Source organism: Lathyrus oleraceus, chromosome 2, assembly GCF_024323335.1.
Source record: "Lathyrus oleraceus cultivar Zhongwan6 chromosome 2, CAAS_Psat_ZW6_1.0, whole genome shotgun sequence".
NCBI classification, from domain to species: domain Eukaryota; kingdom Viridiplantae; phylum Streptophyta; class Magnoliopsida; order Fabales; family Fabaceae; genus Lathyrus; species Lathyrus oleraceus.
Genome location: NC_066580.1, coordinates 320991691 through 321015822, shown reverse-complemented (window position 1 = coordinate 321015822; position 24132 = coordinate 320991691). Strand labels below are relative to the sequence as shown.

The 24132-nt window shown below is 33.0% G+C and overlaps 1 pseudogene; it reads right to left on the bottom strand.

Moving 5' to 3' along the window:
• Nucleotides 1-9473: 9473 nt before the first annotated feature.
• Nucleotides 9474-12496, bottom strand: LOC127120969 (probable CCR4-associated factor 1 homolog 11; annotated as a pseudogene).
• Between the last annotated feature and the right edge of the window lie 11636 nt (nucleotides 12497-24132).

Genomic DNA, 24132 nt, shown 5'->3' with positions numbered 1-24132 from the left:
AGTATGTAGGTCCTGATAGCTTAAACTGTGGTTGCACACTTAGAAAAACGTATGGTCTCCCATGTGCTTGTCTAATTTCAAAGAAAGTTAAGCATGATAGCCTAATACAAATGGATGAGGTTTGTACTCACTAGAAAAGAGTCATGTTTGATGATGATTATGTGATGAAAGACGATAAATCGAATATCTCTATCTTGACCGAATGGAAAGTGATACAAGAGAGAATTTTAAAAGTCAATGACAAAATGAAACTTCACATCAAAGAGAAAATGAGGAAGATTGCCTATCCAGAAACCACAAATTTGAAACCATTGTCTCAACCAATAAAAACAAAAGGTTCTCCTAAGAAGGTCAAACTAACATCGAGTAACAATTTAACAATGCAGTCTCCTTCGTATTTTGAACATGTTGACAAGTTTTTTTCCAGATTCTCTAACTTCAAAATCTCAAAAAATGTGTTTTCAAAAGAGCTCGCATTAGCAAACCACCTCATTCACCATTTTTTTACCAAAAACCCAATTCATTGACGAGATGTCAGTTTTTATGCACAAATACATTGAACGGGTCGTCAATGTTAAGGGTGACAATAATTATAGTTTTCGAGTTGTTTATACTTTGCTCGGTAAAGGAGAGGATGATCATACATTTGTCTGGAAACAACTTATCAAAGAGTTGAAGAGCCATAAAGAATCATACACACGACTATACAGGAAAAAAGAAAACTTTGATGCAATTTATGAATGTCTTACTCCTTGCATTAGTGGATCGACACCGGAAGAAAAAATGGATAATCTTATAGCAAATTCATATAATAAGTAAGGTATGTATTAATATGACAAGATACAGTTTCTCGAAAACATTTTTTCCATAACGCACCGCCCCACCTTAAAATTCAACTGATTGTATTATGTGTATTGAATGACTTTCAATAATATCGACACTTTGTTCAAGTTTATTTGAAACCGAGAGACCTTATACCACTGACATCACTGGAGTGGACAACTCATTCAACAAGGGAAGCCGAGATTTGGCCGAATCATTTTAATAGAAAGGATGCAAGAATTCACCAAGTTGAGCGAGATTGAAAGAGAAACAAATAAACAAAAATCAAAGGCGGAATCATCCATAGATATAGATTTAATACTGACACATGTTTCAATTCATTTTAGTTTTATTCAACGATGTATTTATGGATTAGACATGTTTTGTATGAAATATTGAATAAATATTAAAAAAATATATACATTTTCACAAATTTCAATATAAAACTCAGTTTCCAAAAAAATGTCTTAATATTTGTTTTCTAATAACAGTTCCTGTTTCTGAAATAGGTTATGTGTGAACAAAATGCATTTTCAAAGCTACCCAAATATTAAAAAAACATATATTTATATAGAAATGCATTTCTGAATTCACCATAATTTCACAAATTTCACACAATGAAATGAGATGTATCCTGAAGTACATCTTTGGAATATCCCATGAGACATAACTGAATTTCTAAGGTCCATATTGGCCTAAATCTTGAATAAATATGTGTATTTCTTCTCATATTTTAACAAAATCGCATCACATTAGAATGGACATATATTGGCAGGTCGCATTTGTCTACTTCAACGGCGTGAACACCTCGCTTGAACTTAGGGTCATTAAGTACACATCGCTTGTAGATATGAAATTCATACTGAAGAATCTCCTAGAATACTCATACAATCTAAGAGTTGTGAAACTCGAGTATCGTTCACCCTCAATTGACACATTTTAGAAAGTTTGAGCTGAAGATGAATGCAAATTTAAGGGTTATGTGGAGTACATTTCACCGTTACAAAACAAAAGGTTTGATTGAGCTGGATGCGAAAATTGTGAGATCCACCGAAAATATTTTGAAGATGTTGAAATGTCATACTTGATGATGAAATGTATTGTTCAATCTATGTTAACAATTATCTTTGTAATATTTCGTTTTATGTATGTCATAACAATTATTGATGTTAATTTATCTTTGTTTCTGCATTTGTTTCTGGTTTAGTAGGTTCCAAAAATACACTTCTATAAGATATACGAAGATGCATTTCTGAATTAAATTTAGTCATACAATTGAAGCGTGACTAAAAAACAAATGAATTGTGTATGGATGAGGTACGTCCGGAGATACATTTCCGAATTCTAGAGATAGTTTTGGTTTTTCACTAAAGTGACAAAGCAATATTTAGTATTCCTAATCGTATACCCCATATATATTTCTAAATAGGAATTGTTTCTCCCACTCTAAATGGTGAAGAAACACCTTTAAAAAATTCAAAAATACCCTTCAAAATTCAAAAATACATTTTTAGACATATACATATGAATCCATAAGATACATATCTATTCTCGGTTCGGGCAAGGTATTTATCTTATCTTATCTCCTCTCATTTTCATAACTATTTATTAAATTGCAATGGAATTGACCGACAACGCTGCTAAACCATATTCTGACAGCAGAACATGGAAAGAGAACTGAAAATAGGGTATCTTGCGTTGCAGAATCTCTACTATTCATGTATCAAATTTGAATTTGTATATGATTATGACTATGCCTGTGCCTATAATTATGGCTTTCTGTATCAATTTTAGTTTAGTGAAAAGGATATAGATGGTTCTTTAGTTGCGACAAAAATCGTTGGCGCTGAAGATATTATGTTGTTGAACAATGACGGCCTTCGTTGTACAGTGAGGGTGTGAGGGGTGATCATGTGAGAATGATTTATGAGTTAATCACTTGAAAGAAAGAGAAATTTGAACATATTTTTATAGAGACCACTGGTAATCAACTTTAAAAAGAGAGGGAAATTTGCACATATTGTTATAGAGACCTCGGTAAGCAACTTAAAAAAATCTTCATTGAAGTAGATGACAGTTTTTATCCCACGGAAGTATACTTCCGAATTTTTTCAAAAATATAATTTCGGACAATATTATTTAACAAAACGAAGGTGTGAGTAACTTAGACATGAATTTAGTATATTAGAGTCTGTCGAAAGATGCATTTACAATTCTATAGATAGTTGAAGTTTATCTCTCGCCAATTGAGCAAAAAGTATGGGATCATAGTTGAAGTTATTTACATAATGTATGTTGGTTAGTGATTAGGTAAGTGGACATGTATCTGTTTTTAATCAGTTAAGTTTTATTACTAAGCTATTAAATATTTTCCAAATTAGACTTGATGAATCAGCTGATCGACACAAAACAGCATTCCGTACGTATCATGGTCATTGTGAATGGCCTGTAATGCTATTTGGTGAACCAAGTGTTTCAGCCTGTTCTTAGAAAGTTTGTGTCGGTGTTCTTTGATGATATTCTCACGCATCTTGAACATCTACAGGTGCTACTTCAGCTTCTCAGTGACCACCAACTGTTTGTAAAATTGTCTAAGTGCTCTTTTGGTCTTAATGAAATAGAGTGGTATCGGGACAAGGAGTCGCTATGGATAAACCAAATTTGGCCATTTCTTTCCCTTATAACAAGAGAACATATTCTGATTCAGTTACAACAAAATCTACATAAGGCTCAAAAGTTAATGAAGAATCAGGCTGACAAGAAGAGAAAGCATGTCACATTAGAGATTGGAGACCTTGCCTTGTTCAAGCTTCAACCCTCAAGAGACTCTCTGCAAATTTTTATGCAGAATTTATGACTACTCAGCTCTTACTATGGAATTTGTGTGGAATGGTAAGCCCGTTACTCTGGTTGGTGACTCTAGCTTGGCTTCTCAATCGCTTTCTCTTTATCGCATACTAGCTTTAGTTCAAAAGGCGGACATTGCTGAGTTCTTTGCAATTACTCACTCATCTCCGGCGCCACGTTCTGAGTTGGATTCGATGTTTCCTGGTGATTTACCTATCCTATTTACAGACCTGCTGAAACGTTTTGTTGCTATATTCGCCCAGCCCACAGGATTACCTCCACATCGCTCTGTTGACCACCGCATTCACTTGATTGAAGGGTCCAAACCTGTTAACGTTAGACCTTACCGTTATCCGCAATTCCAAAAGGTTGAAATGGAGAAATTGGTCAAAGAAATGCTTGATCAGGGCATTATTACTCCAAGTCACGGTCCCTTTTCTTCACCGGTGTTATTGCTTCGAAAAAAAGATGGAACTTGGCGGTTTTGTGTGGATTATCGGGCATTGAATGCAGCTACGATCAAGGATAAATTTCCAATTCCCACAATTGATGAGCTCTTGGATGAACTTGGGGGGTGCTACTGTGTTTTCCAAATTGGACTTACGAGCGGGGTACCATCAGATTCGTGTGCACAATCGCGACACGTACAAAACAACATTTCGCACACATGATACCACTTTGAATTTTTGCTACTTGTTTTTGCACACATGACCCAGTCTACTTGTTTTTGCTGTAGCCGGATATGTTCTAAATACTGTATTAGCTCCATTACTAGGTCTACCACTAAACACACAAGCAGCTTCTGAAGCCAAGAAAGTTTTGGTATCATCTCTGCCCACAATAGAGAATATCTGGCTTAAGCGTGACGGACAGTTCTTGCTTGGCAGCTTCCGACCTTCCATAGCAGATCTCAGTCTTGTCTGGGGATTGGGGAGTTCCTATAAATACCTTCATGCCATGATTCATGAAGGAATTTTTTTATTGAGATTTTTCTCTGAGTTCAAAGAAAATAAATTGTAAAGGTCTTTCTTGTTCAATTTGCACTGTATGGTTGAAAAATAGAGAAACACGGAAGGGAAGTCTGGCACGTCTATTTGAGTCTGGTTCGGCTAAAGAGAGGAAATATTTCCTACAATTAATGTCGACCTGATTAAATTCTGTTTAGCTAGAAATGTGTCATGCAAAACATAATCTGATCATATGGTGATAATTACATATTTGTTGGATGCAGATTTCAGACGAGAAGGATCATGATCGTATTATTGGCCCATACAAGAAAGTTCAAGAGTGGATTGAGAGCACAAAAAATGCAACGAAGCCACATTTTGATTAAGTTGATAATGTCCTCTATAAGCTCAAAGCGAGGCTTTCAGTAAGATGTGACCTATCAACCATGCACGTAACATACATGTGACAGATTTGTGTGACCAATTAACATTATATACACTGTTGGTTGCAATTGTGGCTTGAATCTTTGAAGATAGTGTTTCTGTCTATGTATTGAGACTCATTACTGAGATTACTAAGTTTAGCAGATAATAAATTTCAAAATTCAAAAATACATTTTTAGAGATATGCATCTGAATCCATTAAATACATATCTATTCTCGGTCCGGGAAAAGTATATATCTTATCTCCTCTCATTTTCATAACTATTTATTAAATTGCAATGGAATTGAAGAGACAGCGATGCTAAACCATATTCTGACAGCAGAACATGGAAAGAGAACTGAAAATAGGGTATGTTGCGTTGCGGAATCTCTATTATTCGTGTATCAAATATGAATTTGTATATGATTATGACTATGCCTGTGCCTATAATTATGGCTTTCTGTATCAATTTTAGTTCAGTGAAAATGATATAGATGGCTCTTTAGTTGCGGCAAAAATCGTTGGCGCTGAAGATATTATGTTGTTGAACAATGGCTGCCTTCATTGTACTGTAAGGGTGTGAGGGGTGATTTTGTGAGAATGATTTGAGTTAATCACTTCAAAGAAAGGGAAATTTGAGCATATTGTTATAGAGACCACTGGTAATCAACTTAAAAAAGAGGGAAATTTGACCGTATTGTTATAGAGACCTTGGAAAGCAACTTAGAAAAATCTTCATTGAAGTAGATGACAGTTTTTATGCAAATAGCTTATGATGTTACGATGCTCGGATAAAATATAGACACGAGAGGATTACATTAATAGTCAAGCAACAGTAAGATTGAATGTCCTACAATTAGCATGATCGTTTATGGATCATCGAAACAACTGTCCTATAAAGGGAGGAAAAGAGAGTTGAGGATACAACTAAAATATGCAATTAATAAAATTCAGCACCCGGTATTATCAAAGGAACCCAAAAAAGAAACTACCAACTGACATGCATCTGAGTTCCTATTCAATATGGCTCTTTTCCTTTACTTGAAAAGGAAATGTGAATCATTTTCAAATGCCCCTGCCTCCTTTCAATGTTTGATGAACCAAGTGTTTCAGCCTGTTCTTTGATGATATTCTCATTTATGGTCCGTCTTGGCTGACGCATCTTGAACATCTACAGGTGCTACTGCAGCTTCTCAGTGACCACCAACTGTTTGTAAAATTGTCTAAGTGCTCTTTTGGTCTTGATGAAGTAGAGTACTTGGATCACACGGTATCGGGACAAGGAGTCACTATGGATAAACACAAGGTACATGCTTTTTTAGAGTGGCAAACACCTGCCAATGTCAAGCAGTTGAGAGGGCTTCTCGGCCTCACGGGCTATTATCGCAGGTTCATTAAGTCTTATGCTACTATTGCTTCTCCTCTGACTGATTTGTTAAGGAAAGACAATTTTTGTTGGTCTCCATCGGCTCATGCCGCATTTCTCACATTGAAGCAAGCTATCACTTCTGCACCACTGTTGGTTCTTCCAGATTTCTCTCAAACATTTATCTTGGAGACTGATGCCTCGGGTTCAGGCATAAGAGCAGTGTTGAGTCAACAAGGCCACCCTATTGCGTATTTCTCTAAGAAGCTAGGGCCAAATGTGCAGAAACAATCAGCTTATCTCAGGGAATTTCGTGCCAATACTAAAGCTATGGCTAAGCTCAAACATTATTTGCTCGGCCATAAATTCATCACCCGCACTGATCAAAAGAGTTTGAAGGCCGTGTTGGATCAGTCCTTACAAACACCGGAGCAACAAGCTTGGTTGCACAAGTTTTTTGGGTTTGACTTCACCATTGAATATAAACCAGGCAAAGAGAATGTTGCTGCTGACTCACTTTCTCGTATGTTTGTATTGGCCTGGTCTGAACCACAACAACTATTCTTACCAGAGCCCAGAACCGCCATACGGGACTGTCCTCACTTTGGCCCAATTTTTCAAGCATGTTTGACTGATGAAGCGCCACACCTGAGTTATGCTGTGAAGGATAGTTTGTTGTGTTGGAATGATAGGCTTGCTATTCCATCTAAGAGCTCTTTAATTCCACAGGTTTTGCAGGAATACCATAACTCCTTTGTTGGAATTACAAGAACTATAGCTCGCATCTGCAGCCAGTTTTATTGGCCACAAATGAAACATGATATCACTGAATATGTGAAGCTATGTACCATTTGTCAACAGGCCGAACACTACTTCCTTGCCAGCCGGGTTGCTAATTCCATTACCTATTCCAACTCAGGTTTGGGAGGATATTGCCATGGATTTTATAACCGAATTGCCCAACTCTGGTGGTTTTACTGTCATATTTGTGGTTGTAGACAGACTTACCAAATTTGGCCATTTCTTTCCCTTAAAGACTGACTATGATAGTAAGCTTGTGGCTGAAGTTTTCATCAAGACTGTCGTAAAACTACACGGCATGCCAAAGTCCAAATTTTGGTCGAAGGTACTCCACTTAGCTGAGTATTGGTACAACACTGCGTTCCAAACTAGTGCTGCCATGACACCTTTTATGGCTTTATATGGCAGAAATCCTCCGGCCCTTACTAGATCTGTTGCCATTAAGGAAGGTGGAGATGATGCCGTCAATGCTCAACTTATAACAAGAGAACATATTCTGATTCAGTTACAACAAAATCTGCATAAGGCTCAACAGTTAATGAAGAATCAGGCTGACAAGAAGAGAAAGCATGTCACATTGGAGATTGGAGACCTTGCCTTGTTCAAGCTTCAACCCTATCGACAAGTCACCGTCAGCTCTAGACAGAATCAGAAACTTGTCTTATCCTTCTAGCTTCCCTCTTTTTTCCATGTCTAATGGGCTGTTGTTAAAGAAAGGGAGAATTTGGTTACCCTCCGATTCACGTTTCAAATTCCTTTTGCTAAAAGGATATCTTGAAACTCTTATTGGAGGACATGCTGGGGTAGTAAAGACCCTCAAGAGACTCTGCAAATTTTTATTGGGATTCAATGAGACAAGACATCAAAGAATTTGTGGCTCATTGCATTGTTTGTAAACAGACCAAGTACAGCACTACTAAGCCTAATGGGCTTTTACAGCCTCTGTCTATTCCAACTAATGTTTGGGAAGACATTTTGCTTGACTTTGTCACTGGTTTGCCTGTTTCTGGAGTATTTTCAGTTCTGTTTGTGGTGGTCGATAGATTCTCCAAGGCGGTGTGCACATGGGAGCCCTTCCGTCTCATTTTATAGCCTACAAAGTGGCTGAATTATTTGTGGATATGGTTTGCAAGCTTCACGGTTTACCTAAGAGTATTGTGTCCGACCGTGACCCCATCTTCTTCAGTAAACTTTGGACTGATCTGTTCAAGTTTATTGGGACTTTGTTGAGAATGAGCTCTTCTTACCACCCACAGACAGACAAACTGAACTCAAGAATTTGGGTCCGAAATTACCGGCAGCTTCTGTTTATATTAAAGAGCTTCATGCAATCACATAGGCCGTTCTCAAGTGGCGTCAATACCTCTTGGGACATTTCTTTATTATTCGGACAGGCCATAAAAGCATTAAGGAGTTGTTACAACAGGTTATTCAAACACCGGATCAGCAGGCCCATGTGCAGAAATTATTGGGTTTTCAATTTCGTATTGAGTACAAACCAGGAGCTTCCAACAAAGTTGCTGATGCTTTATCACACGTGCCTGCAGAGTGGCCTACCGAAGATCACATTGCTCAACAATATGCTTTGTGGACCTTGGTATCTTCCCCTACTTTTGGCATTGTGTCTCAATTAAAAAAAGAAAATGCCTCTGATCCTTTTCTACTTGAGTTTCACAATCAAAACTTACAAGGTACCTTGGTAGCTCCTTATACTATTGTGAATGGATTACTTCTCAATGCTGGCCGTTATGTTTTAACATTATATACATTGTTGGTTGCAATTGTGGTTGAAGATAAAGTTTATGTCTCTGTATTGAGACTCATTACTGAGATTGCTATGTTTAGCAGATAATAAATTTCAATCTATTCAAATATTCATGAATCAAATCCTAAGCGCAGAATTGTCATTACATATGTTAGTCTATCCGTTCTTTAAGTTTGTCGTGCAAAATTGCTCTAGTATTTAGACATGAAGAAGCTTTATACTTTACTCTATTAGATTCAGCAATACACAAACATTTAATATATATTGTAGCAGGCATCAAAAAGCTTTATACTTTACTCTGTTAAACTAAGTACCTGTTTCCTCTTACTAACCAAATTTTAATCAAATAGTTGATTATTTGAATAGCATACTGCACTTTAACCTTTAAAAGTATCAAAGAAAGAGATTTATAGTTCATGCACATGTCTATTATAGAACATAGTAACAAATTTGACAGACTCCCACCAAAATAAAGACATAAACAGAATTTAGAAAAGAAAATAATCAAAGGATGAGTATTTTATATACTTGAATTTTCATTACAATTCTGCAATTTCTAATACAATTAAACTGCAATTTCTAATACAATTTATGTACTTGAATTTTCATTACAACTAAACTGCAATTTCTAATACAATTTATGTACTTGAATTTTCATTACAACTAAACTGCAATTTCTAATCCAAACAGCACTCCGGCAGCGTGCTTGGGAGCTTCGTTGTCCTTGAAATAAGTCTTGATCATTTTGTCGAATGCATGCCACGTCAACAAACTATCCGATGCGGCTTGATGAGAATTTCCTACTGCCCGACACACATTAAGCGTAGTAGCTACCCGCTCGAGACCGCCATAAAGAGAGTTGCAGAACTTCATGAGATATTTCATATCATAAACATTTTTTCCAAACAATATTTGAACTATTTCTAAAAAATCCTCTAGCAGATTTGGTAAATTCTTTCCGGTAAGGATCTTCACCAAATACCCAAAATCATAAGCACTGCTAAACGTGACCCAAATAAGTGATTTGTTAAAAACAAGTACCGACGATAACATTAGATCAGCGAAACGCTTTGAATCCACACCGTGACAGAAATTGCGCTCAAAGTTGATCCCTTGACGGCGGAGCATATCAATGGAATCTTGATTACACGGATCATGATTGAGATCAAAATCTCTAAAATTAAACTCCCAAATGTAACAGTTATTGGTTCCAAAGTCTGGAAGATTTCCATCAGAATCCGAAAGTGTGAGTCCTACTTGAATGAGCTTCAAATCATCAACATTGGCTTTCAGGTAACGATACTGATGAGAGGGTTGAAGATAACCACGGTCAACTTTGGAGGAATGAATTACGCCGGGAAACTCGGTGTCCATTGAAATGATGAAATGACATTGATGGATAGCTCGACGGATGAGATTGAATTCATAGTCTAGATTGTATGCCCAAACTTCACGGATAATGACTTCCTTCATCATGATCGTGTTGAGTTTGAAGTTGAATCGAAACAAAGAATGAGAGAGAGACAGAGAGAGACAGAGAAAGAACACTGCAAATACTATGTTGAGTTTGTGATGTTATGTTATCATGACAAGTGATTTGGGTGTTTTATATTATAAAAAGTAACCGTTAAATATCCAAAAGATTTAGAAAAAAAAAGATTTAAAAAGATTTAGAAAAGATTTGTTATTAATCATTAGAATTTAGGAAAGTTATAATTAATATATTTATTGAATTGTTATTTAGGAAAATTATTAAATAATGGTTTGTGATATTAATTGATATTTTGATTGTTATTTTATTGAATATTTTGATTGTGATTTCCATTAATATATAATCTCTCTCTCTCTCTCTCTCTCTCTCTCTCTCTCTCTCTCCTCTCCTCTCTCTCTCTCTCCTCTCTCTTCTTCTCTCTCCTCTCTCTCCTCTCTCTCTCTCTCTCTCTCTCTCTATCTCTCTCTCTCTCTCTCTTCTCTCTCTCTCTCTCTCTCCTCTCTCTCTCTCTCTCTCTCTCTCTCTCTCTCTCTCTCTCTCTCTCTCCTCTCTCTCGCTCTCTCTCTCTCTCTCTCTCTCTCTCCTCTCTCTCTCTCTCCTCCTCTCTCTCTCTCTCTCCTCTCTCTCTCCCTCTCTTCTCTCTCTCTCTTATCTCCTCTCTCCTCTCTCTCTCTCTCTCTCTCTCTCTCTCCTCTCTCTCCTCTCTCTCTCTCTCTCTCTCTCTCTCTCTCTCTCCCCTCACTACAATAATTTATTTCTACTATTTATCATAAGAAGAATATATTAATAGTTTAATTAATAAAATTAATATTTTTTTGTTTATTTAATTGTGCAAAATTGTGAAAATTAGTATGAGAAAAAAAACGTGGTCAAAGGAGTTAGAAAAGTATGAGTGGAAATTCAATCACAATTGCATTTGTGCAAAAATGTTTCTATAGATTTGTTATTAATGAATAGGATATTGATATTTAAGAAAGTTATTAATTAATGTGTTTGTGATATTGAATTGATATTAAGGAAAGATATTAATTAATTAATGTGTTTGTGATATTGAATTGTATTAAGGAAAGTTATTAATTAATGTGTTTGTGATATTGAATTCTTATTTAGGAAAGTTATTAATTAATGTGTTTGTCATATATTAATTGATATTAAGGAAATTAATTAATTAATTAATTAATGTGTTTCATGAATGTCAAATTCTAATTCTAATTATATAAAATTCAACTAACCAATCACTATTTAGTCGAAACTTTGTCACCAAGTCTATCTCATATTAATGAACACAATATAGTTATTACTAAATTTTCTATAAATCATCAAAAGTGTTTCAAATGTTGTTTATAAGGAAGATTATTGTTGCCTTCCAGACTAAGGAATTTTGTGGTGATTTTCCTTGATCGTAGAATCTCCATAAATCATCAAAAGTGTTTGGCATGATGTTTATGTTAATGGTTTTGTAGAGCCAATGTCAGAGACTTTTAGAAAAGTTGCAATCAAGACTTTTATCATGTGTTCTATCCGGTACACTTGCAAATGTTTCATATGGAGACTATAGCACATTTGAATAAACCGTGTGTTTTGAAAAGTACTACGGAGACTTTATTATATATAGAGAGATTACAACTAATTACATGATATAATCGATGTGGGACTATTCGATATACAAATATTTTTAATACTATATTTAGAAATATCAACACTCCCCCCCAAGGTTGAGCATATAAGTCAAATGCACCAAACTTGTTACATATATAATTAGTTATGGGACTTCACGGGATTTTAGAAACACGTCTGACAATTGATCATTAGAGTTAACGAAGTTTGTGACGATGTCACCTGATTCGATTTTCTCTCTGACAAAGTGATAGTCTATCTCAACGTGTTTGGTCCTCTCATGTATGATTGAATTTGAAGCAATGTGCAATGCAACTTGATTATCACAAATAAGTGTCGTTGGTCTTCCTTCTTCAATTCGAAGTTCCTTAAGCAACTGTTTTAACCAAATAAATTTGCATGTTGCCATTGCCATGACCCTATACTAACATTGAGTGGCAATTCAACGATGCGGTCTCCTTTGTATTTTGAACATGTTGACAAACTTTTTCCTGACTCTCTAACTTCAAAATCTCAAAAAATGTGTTTTCAAAAGAGCTCTCATTAGCAAACCACCTCATTCACCACCTTTACCAAATATCCAATTCATTGACGAGATGTTAGTTTTTATGCACAAATACATTGAATGGGTCGTCAATGTTAAGGGTGACAGTAAAATTGCACTTTCGAGTTGTTTATACATTGCTCGGTAAAGGAGAGAAGGATCATACATTTGCCTGGCAACAATTTATCAAAGAGTTGGAAATCCACAAAGAATCATACACATGACTATACAGGAAAAAAAGATAATTTTGATGAAATTCATAAATCTCTTACTCCTTGCATTAGCAGACCGACACCGAAAGATAAAATAGATCATCTTATAGAAAATGCATATAATAAGATATGTATTAATATGACAAGTTGCAGTTTCTCGAAAACATTTAAGTTATGCCTTATTGTGCCAAATGATCTCAGAGTTCTAGTTTTCAATAAGGTGACTCGGAACTATTCACTATTCATCATGTCCTAACCTAACTTTAAGTTATTAATTAATGTGTTTGTGATATTTAATTGATATTTTGATTGTTATTTTATTGTAATATTTTGGTTGTGATTTTCCATTAATATACTCTCTCTCTCAAATTATCACTACACTAATTTATTTTGTATTATTTATCATAAGAAGAATATATTAATAGTTTAATTAAAAAAATAATAATAAAATATTTTTTTTTGTTTATAAAATTGTGACAATTAGTATGAGAAAAAAAATATGGTCAAAGGAGTTAGAAGAGTCATGAGTTGAAATTCAATCACAATTGCATTTGTGAAAAAATGTTTCTAATATTTAGATTTGTTATTAATGAATATGATATTGATAATTAGAAAAGTTATTAATTAATGTGTTTGTGATATTGAATTGATATTAAGAAAAGTGATTAATTAATTAATGTGTTTGTGATATTGAATTGATATTAAGGAAAGTTATTAATTAATGTGCTTTGATATTGATTTTTTTTAGGAAAGTTATTAATTAATATGTTTGTGATATTGAATTGATATTAAGGAAATTATTAATTAATTAATGTGTTTGATGAATGTGAAATTCAAGTTCTGGTTCTACAAAAATTCAACTAAGCCATCACTATCCGGTCGAAACTTTACCACCAAATCTATCTCATACTCATTAATAAACTCAATATAAATACTATTAAATTTTCTTTTCAATAAAGAAAATGGAATATTTAAAATATTTGTATAAATGCATCCAATTAAATTATTTAATCATACTATTTTATTAAGTTAAATACAATTTTTTTAAATAAATATCTATTTAAAAAATTGACAAGTTTACTCTAAATAATATTTATTAAAAACATTATCACTATTGTAACTTTTTTTAGTCTTATTTTATTATAACTTTAATTGTTATTCTTTCGATTGTATTCTTCCATTAATACAATTTGCCTCTCTCTTAAATTGTCACTATAATAATTCATTTTGCATTATTTATTATAAGAAGAATATATTAATAATTTAATTAATATAAATCAATAAAATTAACATTTTTTGAGTTTATTTAATTATGCAAAATTGTGACAATTAATATGAGATAAAAAAAGTTTTTTTTAAATAAGTTCAGTGTATAAAGAAAGAAGAATACACACAAAAATGTGGGAGACTAAATTAATATCCACTCAAAAGAAAATGAACATAAAAAAAGAAAAACTAAAGCTTTTATTTTTTATCTCCAAAGAGATGAATAAAATAAGTTAGGTAATTATATGTGAGACTTATATAGAGAAAAAAATACACAAAACTATTCCCCCTATAAATGTGAGATAAGAAAAATGTAATATTTGTAGGTTCCGTTAGCTTAAAGTATGGTTGCACACTTAGAAAAATGTATGGTCTTTCATGTGCTTGTCTAATTTTAAAGAAGGTTAAACATGATAGCCCAATACAAATGGATGAGGTTTGTACTCACTGGAAAAGGCTTAGGTTTGATGATGATTATGTGATGAAAGATGATAAATTGAATATCTCTATCTTGATCGAATGGGATGTGATACAAGCCAGTGACAATATGATACTTCACATCAAAGAGAAACTGAGGAAGTTTTCTTATCCAGAAACCACATATTTGAAACCATTGTCTCAACCGATAAAAACAAAAAGTGCTCATAAGAAGGTCAAACTAACATCGAGTGACAATTCAACGACGCGGTCTACTTCGTATTTTGAACATGTTGACAAACTTTTTCCTGACTATCTAACTTCAAAATCTAAAAAAAATGTGTTTTCAAAAGAGCTACCATTAGCAAACCAACACATTCACCACCTTTACCCAAAATCCAATTAATTGACGAGATGCCAGTTTTTATGCACAAATACATTGAATGGGTCGTCAATATTAAGGGTGACAGTAAAGTTGCAGTTTTCGAGTTGGTTATACTTTGCTCGGTAAAAGAGAGGAGGATCGTACATTTGTCTGCCAACAACTTACCAAAGAGTTGAAAATCCACAAAGAATCATACACACGACTATACAGGAAAAACGAATTTTTTTGATGCAATTCATAAATCTCTTACTCCTTGCATTAGTTGACCGACATCGAAAGAAAAAATATATCATCTTATAGAAAATACATATAATAAGGTGTGTATTAATTCGACAAGATGCAGTTTCTCGAAAACATTTTTCCACAATGCATGCCCCGCCTCAAAATCCAACCGATAGTATTATGTGTATTGAATGACTTTCAATAATATCGGCACTTTATTCAAGTTTATTTAAAATCGAGAGACCTTATACCACTGACACCACTAGAGTGGACAACTCTTTCAACAAGAGAAGCTGAGACTTGGCCGAATCATTTTTTTAGAAAGGATGCAAGAATTCACCAAGTTGAGCGACAGTGAAAGGGAATCAAATAAACAAAAGTCAATGGCAGGATCATCCACAAATATAGATTTTGTTAGTGACACATGTTTCAATTTATTTTAATTTTTATTCAACGATGTATTTATGGATTGGACACGTTTTGTATGAAATCTTGAATAAATATTAATGAAATATCTACATTTTCACAGATTTCAATATAAATTTCCGTTTATAAAAATATGTCTTAATTTTTTTTCTATAACCGGTCCTATTTCTGAAACAAGTTATGTGTGAATAGTGTTGAGTTAATTCAAAAATACATTTTCAAAGTCACCCTAAAGATTTTAAAAAATAGAGATTTATTCAAAAATGCATTTTCGAATTCACCATAATTTCACAAATTTTGACACAATGAAATAGGGTGTATCCTGAAGTATATCTCTAGAATATCCCCCGAGACATAATTGAATTTCTAAAGTCCATATTAGTCTAAATCTTATATAAATATGGGTATTTAATCTCATATTTTTAACAAAATCACATCACATCAGAATGGACATCTATTGACAGGTCGCATTTGTTTACTTCAACGACGAGACAAAATAATACTTAATATTCCTAATCTTATACCCCATAATATATTCCTAAATAGGAATTGTTTTCCCATCCTAAATGTGGTGAAAAAACACCTTTAAAAAAAATTCAAAAATACATTTTCAGACATATACATCTGAATTCGTAAGATACATATCTATTCTCGGTTCGAACTAGGTATCTATCTTATCTTATCTTATCTCATTTTCATAACAATTTATTAAATTACAGTGGAATTGAATAAACAACACTGTTAAACCATATTCTGAAAGCAAAATATGGAAAGAGAATTGAAAATAAGATATGTTGCGTTACAGAATCTCTATAAATAGAAAGTGGGGAGATTTGTTATTAGTGTAATAATTAATAGGATCCTGATATTTAGATTTGTTATTATTAATAGGATATTGATATTTAGAAAGTTATTAATTAATGTGTTTGTGATATTGAATTGATATTAAGGAAATTTATTAATTATGTGTTTGTGATATTGAATTGATATTAAGGAATGTTATTAATTAATGTGTTTATGATATTGAATTGATGTTAAAAAAAGTTATTAATTAATGTGTTTGTGATATTGATTTGATATTTAGGAAAGTAATTAATTAATGTGTTATTGATATTAAATTGATATTTAGAAAATTTGTTAATTAACATGTTTCTGATATTGAATTGATATTTATGAAAGTTATTGATTAGTTAATGTGTTTGATGAATGTGAAACTCAAATTCTGGTGCTACAAAAATTCAACTAACCAATCACTATCGGAACTTTGCCACAAAATTTATCTCATATTAATGAGCTCAATATAGTTACTCTAAATTTTCTTTTCAATCAAAAATGGAATATTTAAAATATTTCTATAAATGCATCCAACTAAATTATTTAATCATACTATTTTATTAGGTTAGTTACAAATTTTAATAAATATATATTTAAAATATTGACAGGTTTACTCTAAATGATATTTACTAAAAACATTTTCACTATTGTAACTTTTTTTTGTCTTACTTTATTATAACTTTAATTGTTATTCTTTCGATTGTATTCTTCCATTAATACAATTTGCCTCTCTCTTAAATTGTCACTATAATAATTCATTTTGCATTATTTATTATAAAAAGAATATATTAATAATTTAATTAGTATAAATCAATAAAATTAACATTTTTTGTGTTTATTTAATTGTGCAAAATTGTGACAATTAATATGAGATAAAAAAAGTTTTTTTAAATAAGTTCAGTGTATAAAGAAGGAAGAATACACACAAAAATGTGGGAGACTAAATTAATATCCACTCAAAAGAAAATGAATCTAAAAAAGGCAAACTAAAGCTTTTATTTTTTATCTCCAAAGAGATGAATAAAATAAGTTAGGTAATTATATGTGAGACTTATATTAGAAAAAAATACACAAAACTATTCCCCCTATAAATGTGAGATAAGAAAAATGTAATATTTGTAGGTTCCGTTAGCTTAAAGTATGGTTGCACACTTAGAAAAATATATGGTCTTTCATGTGTTTGTCTAATTTTAAAGAAGGTTAAACATGATAGTCCAATACAAATGGATGAGCTTTGTACTCACTGGAAAGGACTTAGGTTTGATGATGATCATCTTGATGAAAGATGATACAAGAGATATTTTTGAATGCCAGTGACAATATGAAACTTCACATCAAAGAGAAAATGAGGAAGATTTCTTATCTAGAAACCACATATTTGAAACCATTGTCTCAACCGATAAAAATAAAAAGTGTTCCTAAGAAGGTCAAACTAACATCGAGTGACAATTCAACGATGCTGTCTACTTCGTATTTTGAACATGTTGACAAACTTTTTCTTGACTCTCTAACTTCAAAATCTAAAAAAATATGTTTTCAAAATAGCTACCATTATCAAACCACCTCATTCACCACCTTTACCCAAAATCCAATTAATTGACGAGATGCCAGTTTTTATGCACAAATACATTGAATGGGTCGTCAATATTAAGGGTGACAGTAAAGTTGCAGTTTTCGAGTTGGTTATACTTTGCTCGGTAAAAGAGAGGAGGATCGTACATTTGTCTGCCAACAACTTACCAAAGAGTTGAAAATCCACAAAGAATCATACACACGACTATACAGGAAAAACGAATTTTTTTGATGCAATTCATAAATCTCTTACTCCTTGCATTAGTTGACCGACATCGAAAGAAAAAATATATCATCTTATAGAAAATACATATAATAAGGTGTGTATTAATTCGACAAGATGCAGTTTCTCGAAAACATTTTTTCCACAATGCATGCCCCGCCTCAAAATCCAACCGATAGTATTATGTGTATTGAATGACTTTCAATAATATCGGCACTTTATTCAAGTTTATTTAAAATCGAGAGACCTTATACCACTGACACCACTAGAGTGGACAACTCTTTCAACAAGAGAAGCTGAGACTTGGCCGAATCATTTTTTTTAGAAAGGATGCAAGAATTCACCAAGTTGAGCGAGATTGAAAGGGAATCAAATAAACAAAAGTCAATGGTAGGATTATCCACAAATATAGATTTTGTCAGTGACACATGTTTCAATTTATTTTAATTTTTATTCAATGATATATTTATGGATTAGACACGTTTTGTATTAATATTTTTTTTGTTTATTTAACTGTGCAAAATTGTGAAAATTAGTATGAGAAAAAAAATGTGGTCAAAGGAGTTAGAAAAGTATGAGTGGAAATTCAATCACAATTGCATTTGTGCAAAAATGTTTCTATAGATTTGTTATTAATGAATAGGATATTGATATTTAAGAAAGTTATTAATTAATGTGTTTGTGATATTGAATTGATATTAAGGAAAGATATTAATTAATTAATGTGTTTGTGATATTGAATTGTATTAAGGAAAGTTATTAATTAATGTGTTTGTGATATTGAATTCTTATTTAGGAAAGTTATTAATTAATGTGTTTGTCATATATTTAATTGATATTAAGGAAATTAATTAATTAATTAATTAATTAATGTGTTTCATGAATGTCAAATTCTAATTCTAATTATACAAAATTCAACTAACCAATCACTATTTAGTCGAAACTTTGTCACCAAGTCTATCTCATATTAATGAACACAATATAGTTATTACTAAATTTTCTATAAATCATCAAAAGTGTTTCAAATGTTGTTTATAAGGAAGACTATTGTTGCCTTCAAGACTAAGGAATTTTGTGGTGATCTTCCTTGAACGTAGAATTTCCATGAATCATCAAAAGTGTTTGGCATGATGTTTATGTTAATGGTTTTGTAGAGCCAATCTCAGAGACTTCTAGAAAAGTTGCAATCAAGACTTTTATCATGTGTTCTATCCATTACACTTGCAAATGTTTCATATGGAGACTTTATTATATATAGAGAGATTACAACTAGTTACATGATATAATTGATGTGGGACTATTCGATATACAAATATTTTTAATACTATATTTACAAATATCAACACTCCCCCTCAAGGTTGAGCATATAAGTCAAATGGATATCTCTTCAGGTCGGGGCGACTGAACAACTGCCTTTTGTGCTTGCACCATGTACAACATTTTTATTAGAAAATTGATCATCAGCATCATCATCTTCATTTGTACACTATGGGACAGTTCCATTGATTCTCTGCATCATAAAATACACAAAGTAACACAAAATAGAATTAACACAATATATACCCTATATTTCATATAACACAATTCTCACTCTCACATATTACATATAACTCTTTTAATTCTTCCAATTCTTTCCTTCGAGTTTTCCGCTCCGCTTCTAACTTCTCATAAAATTCTTGCTTTTGAGTCTCTATCTTCCTCTGAAGCTCTTCCAACATTTCATTTTGCACCTGTCCGGTGGTTTTTCTTAGATGTACCAAAAAATACTCTCAGACGATACCATCTCCAACCCCACAGACACGCCCACCATGCTCTTTTGTTTCAATTAAGTTAACCAAGAAATCTTACACAATATGATAAGACATACATTGTTAATTATCAAAGCGATTAAAATAACACTAAACATATGCAGAAGAAGTTCTACTTAAATTTTTTTCAGCGAAATTAATTTATATCATCGAGTGATTTAATTTTGTATGAGTCACACATATAGTTCAATCATTCCCTGTCTAGTTTGACTATTGACTATTTAAACTCATTGATTGTTGAGTTCGGTTTTTAAAATATTTACTAGTCTACCTCCGACAAACCTTATAGAAACAATTACATTAATTAAAAATGGTGAATTATTAAATTTATTGATTATTTATACAATTTTATAAGTTTATTTTTTAAAAAGAATTATTTGATATTTGAATAAAAGTATTTAGTATATATTATTAAAAAAAAGTGCAACATAATTTGGAGCATATATGTAAAAATATCATTAGTGCACTTTAATATTTGAAGAAAGTATTTTTAAAAGTAAAACTAGAAAAATTCAATAAAACTAAAAAAAAGAGTCATATATTTAGAAAGAAAATAAACTAAAAGAATGATAACTTTTAAAACTAACCACATGACAGAGAGAATTTAAAATGCATTTTAAAGTAACAAATTTTAACTCATTTTTTAAATATAAATCACTTGTATCTAACTATATCTAATAAATATCTAATTATATCTAACGTTGTAGGCGTGGCTCTGTTTTACTCTAAGCAATCTGACATTGTTGTTTGAAGGTCTACTTTATACATTCTTTATTGAGTTTAAATGCTTTAATCCGCATCAAGTGACACTTAATTTAGTTACGTTTATTTTGAATTATTCTATCATGTCTACAGATGTTAAACATGTTGGTGTCAAGAAGGTATATGTTGGCAACCAATTTACAAATGGACAAAAGTTTGAAGTTCAAGATGACATTAGTTCAAGGAAGTGTGAGTGTCCCTTTAAGTTGTGTGTTTATCTTTAGGCAAATAATAAATGGAGATTTAATGCGATTTGTGGTTTACATAACCATGACATATGTGACAAGTTAGTCGGTCATCCCATTGCATGTCGCCTTATGCTAGAAGAGAGGAAAATCGTTTCGTACATGACTTTGAATATGGTTCACCCCAAAAACATACTTTCAACTTTGAAACGTAAAAGATCTGAAAATATCTCAAATATCAAGGAAGTATACAATATTTGTGTCCTTAACAACAAGGCGTTAATGGGATATATAACTAAGATGCAACAAATTTAGGTTTGACTTTTTCAAACAAGAATTTTAGAATAAGATAATAAAATGAAACAAAAAGAAAAGAAAAAGAAAAAGGATAGATTCAGAAACGCAAAGCGTTCTTTCTCCTTAAAGTGCATGTGATTACAAAAATGATATTGTAATAAAGTTGCATGAGATTAAGTGCATGCAACTCAGGTGCCTTATGAATTCAGAAAAGATATCGAGGTAGGAAAGGACGTAGAGAGTTCTTTTCTTATATATTGCTAAGGATACCTATTGACTTTCAAATGTGTTTGTAGGATGAGATGCAGAAAACATTGCTATGTAAAAGATGTTAGACCATGAGGGCAAAATTGAAGTTTGTTTGCTATTTCTTTTCTTATATATTGTTATTGTTCCTTGATATCAAAACATTGTCATGTTTTAGAACCCAAGAAGGAATTCTTTTGATAAATAAAACTCCTTAATTTGTGTACAAATGTGCATAACAAACCAGGTACAGATATCTCACTAATTAATTTTAATAAAAATATCACTATCTCTTAAACTCTAAACCATGTGAATGTTTTTGATATTTTACTTTAATTGATAATTTAGTTATTATTGTTTGATTTAAATTTATGAAAAATTTATTTTAATTAACAATTCATTATATTTAACAATTTTCAAATATCAATAAGTTATTATACTAAATTCATGTCTACATGTTAATATGAGATTCTTTCTACGAAATTAATTTATTAATTAAATATATTTTTATTTCAATTATCTATAATTAGATCTAATAGATGACAATTCAATGGTAAGACGTACATCGAATTATTAGGTTATCCTCTAGTAAACACAAGTAAGACCTATGTCTTATTTAAGATTGAATACTCGTCTTCCGCTTAAAAATAATGACAAATAAATTATTTTTTCCGTGGATTAAAAAGAGATAACGGGATATACATCCTTTTATCCCTGAGTAAACAAATGTAAGACGTAAGTTTTGTTTAAGGTTTACACCTTGGAAATACAACAACTTATCAAGTTGAGTCTGCCCATGCTGCACTGAAGAATTGGTTGGGAAATAGTAAGGGAGATTTGTGTAGAGATTGATTCTCTATGAACCAAATGATTCAAAATCAACATAATGATATACAAATATAATTTGGTCACAACATCATAGTGTTAGAACACAAGTTCAAAGATAACAATCTTTATTCACTGTTGGTCGGTGTAATACCCCAAAATTTACCCTTCATTTTTTCCAAAAAAAAAATAAAATAAATTAAAATAAATAATTAAAATATAACAAATTTTGGGTCTCCCTCATTCCAAGCCCACAAGTCCACGAAAATCAGCTATAAATATAAGAGTTTCAGTAGGGTTTCAGACACTTGGAAATTCCCTGAGAAATAGACTTGGAGTTCACGTGGAGTTTCAAACCTAGGAACTACTCTGCAGCAACCTTCGGGCAGCCCTGAGAAGTTCATTCCGCCTCACGCAAACCCTAAACGTTGCTTCGCCAATCCGGCCTTGTCTTCCAATTTTAACAGGTCTCTCATCAGGTATGCCTCTGTTCCTATTACTCTATGCCTCGGGTTGAATACTGAATATATGAAGTAACCTCAGGTTTGGCCCACAGGGTTATATTTGTGTATGAATATGTGATTTATGCCTTGACTGTTTAACAATTTCGTTTATAAGGTGAATGCCATAGGATCTGGAATCTTTAACATCGTGCAGGTACCAATGGGAAATCCAAATCCCGCAGGTGCTCGCTAGCCGCTTCGCTAGGCGAGCATGCAGCGAAGCTTCGCTAAGCTTTCGCTAGGCGAAGCAGTCGCGAATGTGACAGTATCTGCTTTATTCTGTTTTGTTCTAACCTGTTCTTTGTGTTGCCATGGCCTTGTTATCTTTTGATTTCATCCTGTTTGCCTAACCCCTTTTGTTGAGTTTTTGTGAGGGCTCACGTATTCTCGCAGGGATACCCTCCGGAGGTTTATTCCGATTTCCCGTACTGATTGGTTTTCTTTGATGGCATCAGCTTGGGAGAATCTCAGGGTCGCTTATCCTTTAATTGCTGTAACTTCGGATCTTGATCCGTGTGGTATTTTACTTCTTCCCTCTTATTTCTACTCTTTCTTAGCTGGAAGACCTCGATAGGAGGCAATGTTTGAGCCCCTTGGTGGCATTTTTTTCTATTTTAAGATATATGTTTTGTGTGATGTGATTGTTTCCCCATAGGATGCGAGGCTTCGTATAGTCTCCCGTTTGCATGCCAATTTAGGTAGCACTGTTCCTCCGCCTAGGACTTCCTTTTTGCATGCGCGTTCCTACAACGCAAACAAAACCTAAAACCCAAAGCAACACGTTTACTCCTTCTACTACAGGCGAGTAAGTCTCCAAAGGTCGAGCATCCGGTAGATTGCGTAGTAACGTTGTTCACCCCGTAACATAATCCATAACCCCGTAGTTAGTCGAACTACGGCTTGCTCTGATTCTCATTCCAGATGAGATACGTAGGCATAAGACGCGATGTCTTAGCGAGCACAATTACCCCCAACCCGTAGGTCAGCCGAGCTACGAAGACTCTGATTCTCATATTCAGATGAGATACGTATGCAGTGGATGCGACATCCGCGCGAGTCATTTCTCTTAACCTTTTTAGTAAATAGCACATTAGGAAAAACCACACCCTTTAAACAGAAACCGCATAAGTGGATCCTGTAGAGTACTACGGATGCGTAGGGGTGCTAATACCTTCCCTTCGCATAACCGACTCCCGAACCCAAGATTTGGTTGCGAGACCTTGTCTTTTTCTTTCCTATTTTCAGGTTTACTTCGAGCGTTTCCTTTCCCTCCTTTGGGATAAATAACGCACGGTGGCGACTCTCCTGTCATTTTCTTTCGCCG